This window comes from Bidens hawaiensis, unplaced genomic scaffold (assembly GCF_021521415.1).
Source record: "Bidens hawaiensis isolate Kalapana, Puna unplaced genomic scaffold, B.hawaiensis_p1.1 tig00000237_1, whole genome shotgun sequence".
NCBI classification, from domain to species: Eukaryota; Viridiplantae; Streptophyta; class Magnoliopsida; order Asterales; family Asteraceae; genus Bidens; species Bidens hawaiensis.
In genome coordinates this window covers 159,940-172,896 of record NW_027491021.1, presented here as the reverse complement: position 1 = coordinate 172,896, position 12,957 = coordinate 159,940, and positions in this window count along the sequence as shown.

Sequence of the window (12,957 nt, the reverse complement as noted above, 5' to 3'; positions counted from 1 at the left end):
TGATCAATTGTGTTTAGGGCTATTGCAAAGAAGGTCAGCGCGAGAAAAACCTCGTCAAGAATTACCTTAAACGATGATGATTGACAGGTTAAATTGATCTATGAATAGCCGGAACCAATGAGGTTAAAATCTTGTCTCCACAAACTACGGCCAGATAAAAGATTATAGGGGTTTCAGTGGCGCGGGTTAGAGGATCGTATTTTTGCATTTAATTGAACTATTAACAACGTTTTCGTGTCCAACAAGATTAAACGAGTGTCGGTTCGTTTAAAAAGGTAAAAGGAATCAATGATGATACAATTTCCATATTAGGGGTGTCGGTTAAGACCGATTTCAATGATAATAAGCGATTTCCAAAATCAATTCCGACAATTAAGGTCCAAGTTATTGATTTCTATTTACGAATTGGGTTAATGGGTTGCACTGGGTAAACGAATATGGGTCATGGGTTATTAAGTTAAAATAATAATATATATAATATTTGCATTTTGGACCCTAAGGATTTAAGGTGGAAATATAATTGGGTAAAAGTATAAGTTTAGGTTAATTTTTGCCAAATTATGAAAGTTATAAATATGTTTTATATAATTAATTAAATAATAATATAATAATTAAATCTTTTTGATAGACGCGATACAAATAGCCCGAACGTAAGAGTAGGTCGGGTTTAAGAGTCCGAGTTGTTACACCCAATGCCCTCGTGTCGATGATGTGGCATTGTGGAGGGGCTTTAAAGCCCCCTCCATAATGAACAGGCTAAGGAGTCCTAAAAACACCAAAAAACATCCTATGAACCTGTTACATCATGGAGAGCAGTAACCACAACAAGGTATGATGTAGTCGACATGTTTGTAATCTTGATCGAGTTCCCATTTAGGATGTATAGTTAATGATGGTGTTAGGGTTCTTGATTGGAACTCGATTTAGGAGAGAGGAGGCACACACAATTGTTATGTGTGTGTGATTAGGTTATGATGTAAATATTTATCTCTCTTTATATACACCCAAGGGGAAACCCTTTATTAGTTAATTAAAGGTAATATGGCCCATCAACAATTACCAAAATAATATATATAATTGTGACAATCGTCAATTTCAGGTTAACTCAACGCCGTCAATTCAAACTTAAGATCATTGAATCTATAACGCACACTTCATTACATTTAAACTAGGGTTTAAATGACGCTTAACACTTACTACATGTGTAGTCTTTCGGGATTTGCACCGAAACGCAAACGAGTTGACGCAAACGATTGAGGAATAAACGAAAAACGACAAAACAGTAATTATGTGATAATTATGTGTTAGACTTATGTGTTACGTGATAACATGGTTATGAACATTAACTCAAGATGTAAACTAGTTAGTTAAGTTAGAAAAACAACAATTGAAAGTGGAGGGACTTGAGTGTAACTTGTATGTCTATAAATATAGCCTTAATAACTTAACCCTAACTTATTATCACAAACCCCAAGCTCCGATCGGCCTCCTTCCTTGTGAACCCTTGGCTGCCGTCCACCTTATACACACATTCAACCAAGAAATCAAGCTTGTGATTGAAGAACTAGGTGCTAGGAAGGTATAATTGATCATCCTATACATTCTTGTTGCTTGATTTTTATGTTGTTGGGTTAACCACAAACCCTAAGCTGCCGATTTTGTGTATGTATATAGCTAATATGATTGTGGTTGATTGAATGATGATTTGATAACTAGATTGAATCTTGTTGCATGTTGATTGTTGTATCTTTGATTTGAGTTCAAACACAAACCCTAATCAAGTATGTAATATGTAATTGATGTGCATGGATGGTGTTTATGGAGTCTAGAGGGTTATATGAATGCATGATAGTTCATAGATTGTTATTATGTTGAGTTTGGATGCAAACAGTTTCTGGACAGAATGTGTATATGATGTTTAAGTGACTGTAACAAAGTGTAAACGTGAAAATTGGTTGAGATTATTGGTACTACAGTAAACTAGGTTGAGTCTAGTTTCTATAAAGTATGAATTTGTAATTTTTGGACAAGTAGAAGTTAACTTTTATGAATTTACAAAAACATTGTGTAAAGCTGAGCTGTTAGACCTGATGTTAGGTTGTGTTGTAAATGTTATATCTCATGAACTACGAGACCAATTGGGTTGGTTCCACTTCTGGAAGTTGACTTATTGAGTTAGGAACCTAACCCAAGTGGTCTTGCATTTATTGGATCTTTCGTTTAACGGGAATTGCAAATAATATTCTGTTGCGCATGAATTTGACTGTTATGAGTTTGCTGTAATGATTTGATGATTGTGAGAAAAATATGAGGAATAAAAATGTAATAAAATATGTTCTGGAAACCTAAGACATATGTGCTTCTGTGATGATTTTTGGAAAATTAATTGAGATGTTATGATCGGTGAAATAGTGCATTCTTTCTAGTAGGATTTCTGTCTCGGTGAAACTAGCTGCTGAGTTGTGTAAAAATGCATGAAACATGATACTTGCTATATAATTGTTATGTTTTGACCAAAATACCCTTTCGGGGAATAATTGCTAATTGATTGCCATGATTTGACCAAATTGCCCTCATGGGGAATAATGGCTAGTTAATTGTTATTTGTTGACCAAAATGCCCTTACGGGGAATAACTGCTGGTAATGTACGTTATGAATACATGACACGTATATGATTGCTTACACATGTGATGTGTCACAAAAAAAAAACACTTGTTAAATTCACACACGATTCACAAACGAAACACGAAACATGTTATGTGCATAGGCATTATGTGCCGGGTCTAAAGACTCGATAATATTCCGACACTTAGAAAAAATCTCTTTGTTGTTTTAGAACGTTAGAGAGAGTTTTTCGGTGACGCGCATCTTGGTGATTTAAGTTGGGAAATTCTTCGCAAACAGTGAGTTTCACTTTCCCCTCTTTAAACTGTTTTCAAACGCTTTTCACTTGGGGGAGATAACATACTCCACAACGCATTTAAGATTTTGTTATAAATTATGTATCACTTGTAAAGGCTAAGTGGCAACGAAACAATTGAAGTCCTACACATTGAACCGGTTAATATTTGGAATAGCGAGTCACTGTTGAGTAGTACTACTGGGTTTGACAAACCCCACCCAACGCTAAACTCGACTGGAGGTCGAGCGGGTGTAATTTTGGCTAACACGTACCATGGTCTGGATGACCTGGTGACAAGGCACTTAATAAACGAGTCAGCTTCGGTGTCGAACACTTAGTAATACTTGTTGTATAGACTAGCTACCTATCAATATATAATTGACATAACACTATCTGTAACGCAAAACGCCGTAACGCAAAATGCTGTAACGCAAAACGCTGTGACGCTGTAACGCTGAACGCAAACGCTAAACGATTTATTTTTATATATAACTTGTGAACTCACCAACCTTGTGTTGACACTTTTAGTATGTTATTCTCAGGTAGCCGAGGCGGGCGCGCGGTTTAGGAACATGCATTGCTTGAAAAACTTTTAACTATGCAAACTTACTTTTAACTGTTATCATTGGTTTTAAATCGTCATGCGTGACGTAACATTGTTTCTATGGTTTTACGCTTCCGCACTTATTTTCATTTAAACATTTTTATGGTTTGATTATAACTGATGATTCCGATCCTGTTAGTTCACACCCTCTGACGGTAAAACTCCGTTAGTGGATTTTGAGGGTGTGACAGATTGGTATCAGATCCATTGGTTATAGCGAACTAAAAGCTGCATGCATACTAGACTATAACCGCGACGACCCATTAGTTATAATGATACGCACTACATAGATTTGTGTAGTCTTGTAATCTTATCTCTTTACCTCTTTCACTCATACGCGCGCGCATACACGGCTTACCTGTAGGAATGTCGACGCCACCCTCACCTCATCATCATCCGATTCGATGACGCATGCTCACGGGAAGGAACTGCAGTTACCCACCGCATCGCCACCCCGAGTAGTCCCGGAACTCGAAACTCCCGCACCGAAGAGGTACCGCCTATCCGGAGGCATATACGAAAACGACGTTAGCTGGGATTGGTACCCTAACATGATCAGACGTATGGTCTATCGCGAACAAGTTCCCCCGTTACCTCACCCGAACCACCCTGCTTATCCCAACACCCTACCTCCCATAACCGAACCTGTAGAGCGAGTTCTCGCAGCTGTCGTTTCTTGTTTGGAGCGTGATGTGGGTTACATGCGCTATACGAGAGCCAACGTTTCCGGACTGTTAAAAGACGGAACCGAGACTAAGGAGGAGATTGCCCGCATGGCAGTGGCAATGAAGGAAATGCAAGAGGCTAGTGATCAATAGATGAAGATTATGAGGAAGATGCAAGCCGAGATGATAGACTTCAAGAGCAACTCCAAGTAGCAAGGACCCGAACCGAGATAGCTCGAGAGCGTTGCGATGTCTTACAAATGCAACTTGCTCAGAACGCAGCCGAACCTGAGGCAGAGCCTGAAGAGGAACCTGAAGAAGATCCCGAAAAGGAGCCTGAGGAGGATCCCGAGGAAGATCCCGAGGAGGAACCCGAAGGAGAACCGGAGGAAGAACCGGCTGAGCCAGAGGCACACTCAGAGGTGTCCCCAGACGATGTGCAGATGTGCAAATTCTTGGATTGGAACTGGCTAACGCGATGAACTGGGAGGAGTTCAAAAACATGATGCGAGAGGAGTACTGTCCGAGAGAAGAGATTTCGAAGTTGGAATCAGAGTTCTGGTCACTGAAGATGGTGGGCTCGGAAATTGAAGCCTACACTACTCGTTCTCACGAGTTGGTTGTGATGTGTCCGCGGATGGTGGATCCGCCGAGTAAGAGGATTGAAATGTACATTGATGGGTTAGCACCGCAGATTCAGGGCATGGTGACGTCTTCCAGACCAGCCACGATTCAACAAGCGACCCGTTTAGCTCACAAACTGACGGATCAGGCTGTGACCCAAGGTGTGTTACCACCTAGGGGTTCAACCACTAAGGCCCGTGACAACCCGAGTAATGACAACAACAGCAAGAGCAACCCGAGCAGCGGAAAGAGGAAGTTTGACAACACCAAATCCTCATCCTCGAACCTCCCACCGCAACAACACTACCGTAAGCCCGAATTCACTCGGAGCTTTAACAATCAAAGTCACAACAACAATAACAACGGTAGCGGGCAGGGTTCAAGCGGATATGCTCGGAAATATCCGAAGTGCAATAGGTGCAACTATCATCATGTTGGCCCGTGTAACCGTGTCAAGTGTCAGAGATGCGGAAAGATGGGTCACCAGGCGAAGGAGTGTAGAGGAGACCTTGCGGCAACGGGTGCTCCTAAACCACCTATGACGACGAAGGGATGTTACGAATGTGGGCAGGAAGGTCATTTCAGGAAAGATTGTCCCAAGCTGAAACAGAACGACAACAATGGGGGTAATGGAAGTGGCAGTAATGGTGGAAGCAATGGCAAGGGAAGAGCTTTTGTGATTGGGTCGGGTCAAGCCCGCAATGATCCGCACGTGGTGACTGGTAAGTTCCCTGTAAACGATTGTTTTTCTTCTGTATTGTTTGACACTTGAGCTGATAGGAGTTTTGTGTCGAAAGCTTTTAGTCAACTCTTAGACTTAACTCCAACTCCGTTAGATGCTAAGTTTCCTGTTGAATTAGCTGACGGTAAAACTATAGTAACGACTCATTTACTTGCGGGATGTAAGTTAAAACTGTAAGTTCATGTCTTTGATATCGACCTTATTCCTTTTACGCTTAGTAATTTCGATGTCGTTGTCGGCATGGACTGGTTATCCGAGAACCGAGCGGAGATTATATGTCACGACAAGATAGTTCACGTTACTACCCCTTCCGGCGAGATCATTTCGGTCCGAGGTGAGAGAAGCGGCATGACCACCAGCATCATTACCCTTATGAAGGCGCAGAAGTACCTGCGAAAGGGTCATCCGACAGTTTTGGCGCAGATTGTTGAGAAACCCGTGGAGGAGAAGCGAATTGAAGATATACCGGTTGTGCGAGATTTTCCGGAAGTTTTCCCGGAGGATTTGCCTGGACTCCCTCCTGTACGACAAGTCGAATTCCAAATCGAGTTGACCCCCGGTGCAGCACCCATAGCACGAGCCCCGTATCGGCTCGCACCGGCGGAGCTTCAGGAACTGTCCACTCAGTTGCAAGATTTGTTGGATAAGGGTTTTATCCGACCTAGCTCATCGCCGTGGGGAGCCCCTGTCTTGTTTGTCAGTTAGAAGGACGGGACTTTCCGCATGTGCATCGACTACCGGGAGTTGAACAAGGTGACGGTCAAGAACCGTTATCCTTTACCCCGAATCGATGATTTGTTTGACCAGCTTCAAGGATCGAGTTACTACTCGAAGATCGATCTGCGATCCGGTTACCACCAACTGAGAGTGCGCGAAGAAGATATCTCAAAGACGGCTTTCAGAACACGGTATGGTCACTACGAGTTTTCGGTTATGCCTTTTGGCCTAACCAAAGCACCAGCCGTATTTATGGATCTCATGAATCGAGTATGCAAGGCGTACCTCGACAAGCTTGTGATTGTGTTCATTGACGATATTCTCGTCTACTCCAAGAACGAAGCTAACCATGAAGAACACTTAAGGGTAATTCTGGAGTTATTGAAGAAGGAACAACTGTATGCTAAACTCTCTAAATGTGAAATTTGGCTTCGCGAAGTTCACTTTTTAGGACATGTGATCAACGAGAATGGTATCCATGTCGATCCCGGTAAGGTAGGGGCCATCAAAAACTGGGAAGCACCTAAGACTCCGACTGAGGTGCGGCAATTCCTAGGACTGGCCGGCTACTACCAGCGTTTCATCGAGGGATTTTCAAAGATTGCTCAACCCCTCACCGCTTTGACTCACAAAGGCACTAAGTACAATTGGGGTGACGCGCAAGAATCCGCTTTTCAACTGTTGAAAACCAAGCTTTGTAGCGCCCCTATTCTAGCCCTCCCCGAGGGAACGGAAAATTTCGAGGTACACTGTGACGCATCGATACAAGGTCTTGGTTGTGTGCTGATGCAACTCGAGAAGGTTATAGCCTACGCCTCTCGACAACTACGGGTTCACGAGAAGAACTACACGACCCATGATTTGGAACTTGGAGCTGTGGTGTTTGCTCTTAAGATATGGAGGCATTACTTGTACGGTACCAAGTTTACCATTTACACCGACCACAAGAGTCTCCAACATGTCTACGATCAGAAGGAGCTGAACATGCGACAGCGTCGTTGGGTCGAGCTGCTCAAAGATTACGATTGTGCCATCAAGTACCACCCTGGCAAGGCCAATGTAGTGGCCGACGCCCTCAGCAGAAAAGAAACAGATAAACCCAGACGAGTGCGAGCATTGCAACTCACGATTCATGCCAGCTTACCTGATCAGATTCGCGATGCGCAACTTGAAGCTTTGAAAGATGATAATCTTCCATCGGAACTCATGCGGGGCATGAACAAGCAACTTGAAACCAGATCGGACGGGGTCCGATATTTTGAGAACCGGATTTGGGTTCCACGGTACGGAGAGTTGAGAACTCTGGTGATGGACGAAGCACACAAGTCCCGATATTCTATCCACCCTGGCTCAGATAAAATGTATCATGATTTAAAGGCACTTTACTGGTGGTCGAACATGAAAGCTGACATTGCCACCTACGTGAGCAAATGCTTGACTTGTGCCAGAGTCAAAATAGAATACCAGAAACCATCTGGTCTACTGCAACAACCGGAACTCCCAATGTGGAAATGGGAACACATCTCAATGGATTTTATCACGGGTTTACCGAAGACACCGACGGGATGCGATACCATCTGGGTGATCGTTGACCGGTTGACTAAGTCTGCACACTTCTTAGCGATTAAGGAATCGGACAAAATGGAAAGACTAACTCGTGCTTACATGAAAGAAGTGGTATCTAGACACGGAGTGCCTGTCTCGATCATTTCCGATCGAGATTCTCGTTTCACTTCGCACTTTTGGAAGTCGCTGCAAAGCGCACTAGACACCTGTCTCGATATGAGCACAGCATACCATCCTTAGACAGATGGGCAAAGTGAGCGAACTATTCAGACCCTGGAGGATATGTTGCGTGCCTGCGTATTGGATTTCGGAAAAAGTTGGGAACCCCACTTACCCTTGGTAGAGTTTTCGTATAATAACAGCTACCACGCAAGTATTAAGGCAGCGCCGTTTGAAGCGCTGTATGGACGGAAGTGTCGATCACCACTCTGCTGGGCAGAGGTGGGTGACAGCCAAATCACTGGTCCGGAACTGGTACTCGAAACTTCGGAAAAGATTGTTCAAATCCGAAATCGCATGGCAGCAGCACGAGATCGCCAAAAGAGTTACGCCGACAAGCGCCGAAAACCCCTCGAATTTCAAGTGAACGATCGAGTGTTACTCAAAGTCTCACCTTGGAAAGGTGTGGTTCGCTTTGGTAAGCGAAACAAACTCAACCCACGATATGTTGGTCCTTACCGGATAACTGAGCGCATTGGTCCGGTGGCGTACCGACTGGACCTACCAACAGAACTCAGTGGCGTACACGATATATTCCACGTATCAAATTTGAAGAAATGCCTGTCCGATGAAACCCAATTAGTTCCTTTGGAGGAACTGCAAGTTGATGAACAGTTACGTTTCATTGAGGAACCGGTCGAGGTTTTGGATTGGGAAACCAAAACGCTCAAACACAGCAAAATTCCAATCGTTAAAGTTCATTGGAACTCGAGACGTGGACCGGAGTTCACGTGGGAACGCGAGGATCAAATGATGAAAAAGTATCCTCACCTTTTTGAAGGGCTAACCAAACACAGAAAACCGCGAAACCCGGCAAACCGTCAGACATCACCGGAGGTATGAATTAAATTTCGGGATGAAATTTCTTTCTACTAGGGGATGATATGACAAACTGAAAATTTTTTTTTCTTACTCTTTCAGACACTCATCACGACTTGACTCAAATTTTCGGGACGAAAATTCTTTAAAATGGGAATGATGTGACAATCGTCAATTTCAGGTTAACTCCTTTAACTCAACTCCGTCAATTCAAACTTAAGATCATTGAATCTATAACGCACACTTCATTACATTTAAACTAGGGTTTAAATGACGCTTAACACTTACTACATGTGTAGTCTTTCGGGATTTGCACCGAAACGCAAACGAGTTGACGCAAACGATTGAGGAATAAACGAAAAACGACAAAACAGTAATTATGTGATAATTATGTGTTAGACTTATGTGTTACGTGATAACATGGTTATGAACATTAACTCAAGATGTAAACTAGTTAGTTAAGTTAGAAAAACAACAATTGAAAGTGGAGGGACTTGAGTGTAACTTGTATGTCTATAAATATAGCCTTAATAACTTAACCCTAACTTATTATCACAAACCCCAAGCTCCGATCGGCCTCCTTCCTTGTGAACCCTTGGCTGACGTCCACCTTATACACACATTCAACCAAGAAATCAAGCTTGTGATTGAAGAACTAGGTGCTAGGAAGGTATAATTGATCATCCTATACATTCTTGTTGCTTGATTTTGATGTTGTTGGGTTAACCACAAACCCTAAGCTGCCGATTTTGTGTATGTATATAGCTAATATGATTGTGGTTGATTGAATGATGATTTGATAACTAGATTGAATCTTGTTGCATGTTGATTGTTGTATCTTTGATTTGAGTTCAAACACAAACCCTAATCAAGTATGTAATATGTAATTGATGTGCATGGATGGTGTTTATGGAGTCTAGAGGGTTATATGAATGCATGATAGTTCATAGATTGTTATTATGTTGAGTTTGGATGCAAACAGTTTCTGGACAGAATGTGTATATGATGTTTAAGTGACTGTAACAAAGTGTAAACGTGAAAATTGGTTGAGATTATTGGTACTACAGTAAACTAGGTTGAGTCTAGTTTCTATAAAGTATGAATTTGTAATTTTTGGACAAGTAGAAGTTAACTTTTATGAATTTACAAAAACATTGTGCAAAGCTGAGCTGTTAGACCTGCTGTTAGGTTGTGTTGTAAATGTTATATCTCATGAACTACGAGACCAATTGGGTTGGTTCCACTTCTGGAAGTTGACTTATTGAGTTAGGAACCTAACCCAAGTGGTCTTGCATTTATTGAATCTTTCGTTTAACGGGAATTGCAAATAATATTCTGTTGCGCATGAATTTGACTGTTATGAGTTTGCTGTAATGATTTGATGATTGTGAGAAAACTATAAGGAATAAAAATGTAATAAAATATGTTCTGGAAACCTAAGACATATGTGCTTCTGTGATGATTTTTGGAAAATTAATTGAGATGTTATGATCGGTGAAATAGTGCAATCTTTCTAGTAGGATTTCTGTCTTGGTGAAACTAGCTGCTGAGTTGTGTAAAAATGCATGAAACATGATACTTGCTATATAATTGTTATGTTTTGACCAAAATACCCTTGCGGGGAATAATTGCTAATTGATTGCCATGATTTGACCAAATTGCCCTCATGGGGAATAATGGCTAGTTAATTGTTATTTGTTGACCAAAATGCCCTTACGGGGAATAACTGCTGGTAATGTACGTTATGAATACATGACACGTATATGATTGCTTACACATGTGATGTGTCACAAAAAAAACACTTGTTAAAGTCACACACGATTCACAAACGAAACACGAAACATGTTATGTGCATAGCATTATGTGCCGGGTCTAGAGACTGGATAATATTCCGACACTTAGAAAAAATCTCTTTGTTGTTTTAGAACGTTAGAGAGAGTTTTTCGGTGACGCGCATCTTGGTGATTTAAGTTGGGAAATTCTTCGCAAACAGTGAGTTTCACTTTCCCCTCTTTAAACTGTTTTCAAACGCTTTTCACTTGGGGGAGATAACATACTCCACAACGCATTTAAGATTTTGTTATAAATTATATATCACTTGTAAAGGCTAAGTGGCAATGAAACAATTGAAGTCCTACACATCGAACCGGTTAATATTTGGAATAGCGAGTCACTGTTGAGTAGTACTACTGGGTTTGACAAACCCCACCCAACGCTAAACTCGACTGGAGGTCGAGCGGGTGTAATTTTGGCTAACACGTACCATGGTCTGGATGACCTGGTGACAAGGCACTTAATAAACGAGTCAGCTTCGGTGTCGAACACTTAGTAATACTTGTTGTATAGACTAGCTACCTATCGATATATAATTGACATAACACTATTTGTAACGCAAAACGCCGGAACGCAAAACGCTGTAACGCAAAACGCTGTGACGCTGTAACGCTGAACGCAAACGCTAAACGATTTATTTTTATATATAACTTGTGAACTCACCAACCTTGTGTTGACACTTTTAGTATGTTATTCTCAGGTAGCCGAGGCGGGCACGCGGTTTAGGAACATGCATTGCTTGAAAAACTTTTAACTATGCAAACTTACTTTTAACTGTTATCATTGGTTTTAAATCGTCATGCATGACGTAACATTGTTTCTATGGTTTTACGCTTCCGCACTTATTTTCATTTAAACGTTTTTATGGTTTGATTATAACTGATGATTCCGATCCTGTTAGTTCACACCCTCTGACGGTAAAACTCCGTTAGTGGATTTTGAGGGTGTGACAATAATAAGGTATAATTAATATTTTGATCTAATATAATATAAATGATAATGATGGCTATATTAATAAATATATAATATATATTTATTCTTACATTCTCCCACTTGGCCGAGTAATAATTTATTATGAGTATTAGATAAGCCTGATCAGGAGTTAACACTCATATTAGCTTTAAACTTAAACTGGAGCAGAGAAATACAGTCATTGAATTGAACATCATCTCAAGACCCCCATTAATCATACTGCAGTCCTTATTTAAAACCTAAGTATTTATGATCAAAATTTTAAAGTAAGCCCTTCAAACGTTTGATTTGTATAATTATTTGTCTATATGTCATTATGCATGCAGAACATGTTAAGAGACATACAAAATCAAAACTTACGAGGAAAATTAATAGTTAATTATTTATAGTACGATATGTAATTGTACATGGTCATCAATAAACCCCTCACGATTATAAGTGCTTTCATAATACTTATGGGTAATAGACCTTTAGTTATAGGATCCTTAAGCATATCATGAATGTATTCGATATGAAAATTTAGATTCCTCAATTCGTTCATAACCGAATAATTAATTTCATATCAAAATTCAATACAGCACCTCTCAAACTGTTACTGTTTGAGAAAAAATGGTATCTGATTTTATCACAATAAGTCTTCAATATATAATTTATATGGAGTTTAATAAAACTTATGAGTCCACTAATAAATACTCAACAACATTTATTGACAACATCGTTGTAATTAATCAACATATTATGTTGTTATAACTTTGGTTGTTGTTATCAGTTCATTATGACTCCTCCATGAGATAGATTTATCTACTGACATAAGAATATATCCCAAAAATTACATTTTCATATCTTTGAATATAACAAAGTTTAGAGTAATTTAATGGTTTGAATTCTCATTTCTTCTTTTAAATTGCAGTCTTTCGTTCCTTTTAAAGATATTTTAATACTCTTTTAAATGTTTCACATTAATCTAGACATATTTAGTGCGTTGCAATTTTGAGTAATATATGAACGAGTATAGACTTGAACCTAATAAGGTTTCTACTTAATGAAGCATAAGGAAATAATCTTAATGATCCTATTATCCTCTAAAATAGAGCAATATTATTTGTTACATGTGTAAGACTCATATAAGGTAAAACTTATGGAACAAGACTAATGTCCCTTTAGGTCTATCTCATAATGTTATGATATCTATTACGTAAGGAATATCTCTGAGATCTATCATATCAAAGTATGTACAAACAATGCTTTGACTTATGTAACATATATACATGTCAAAAGAATGTCATCTATATA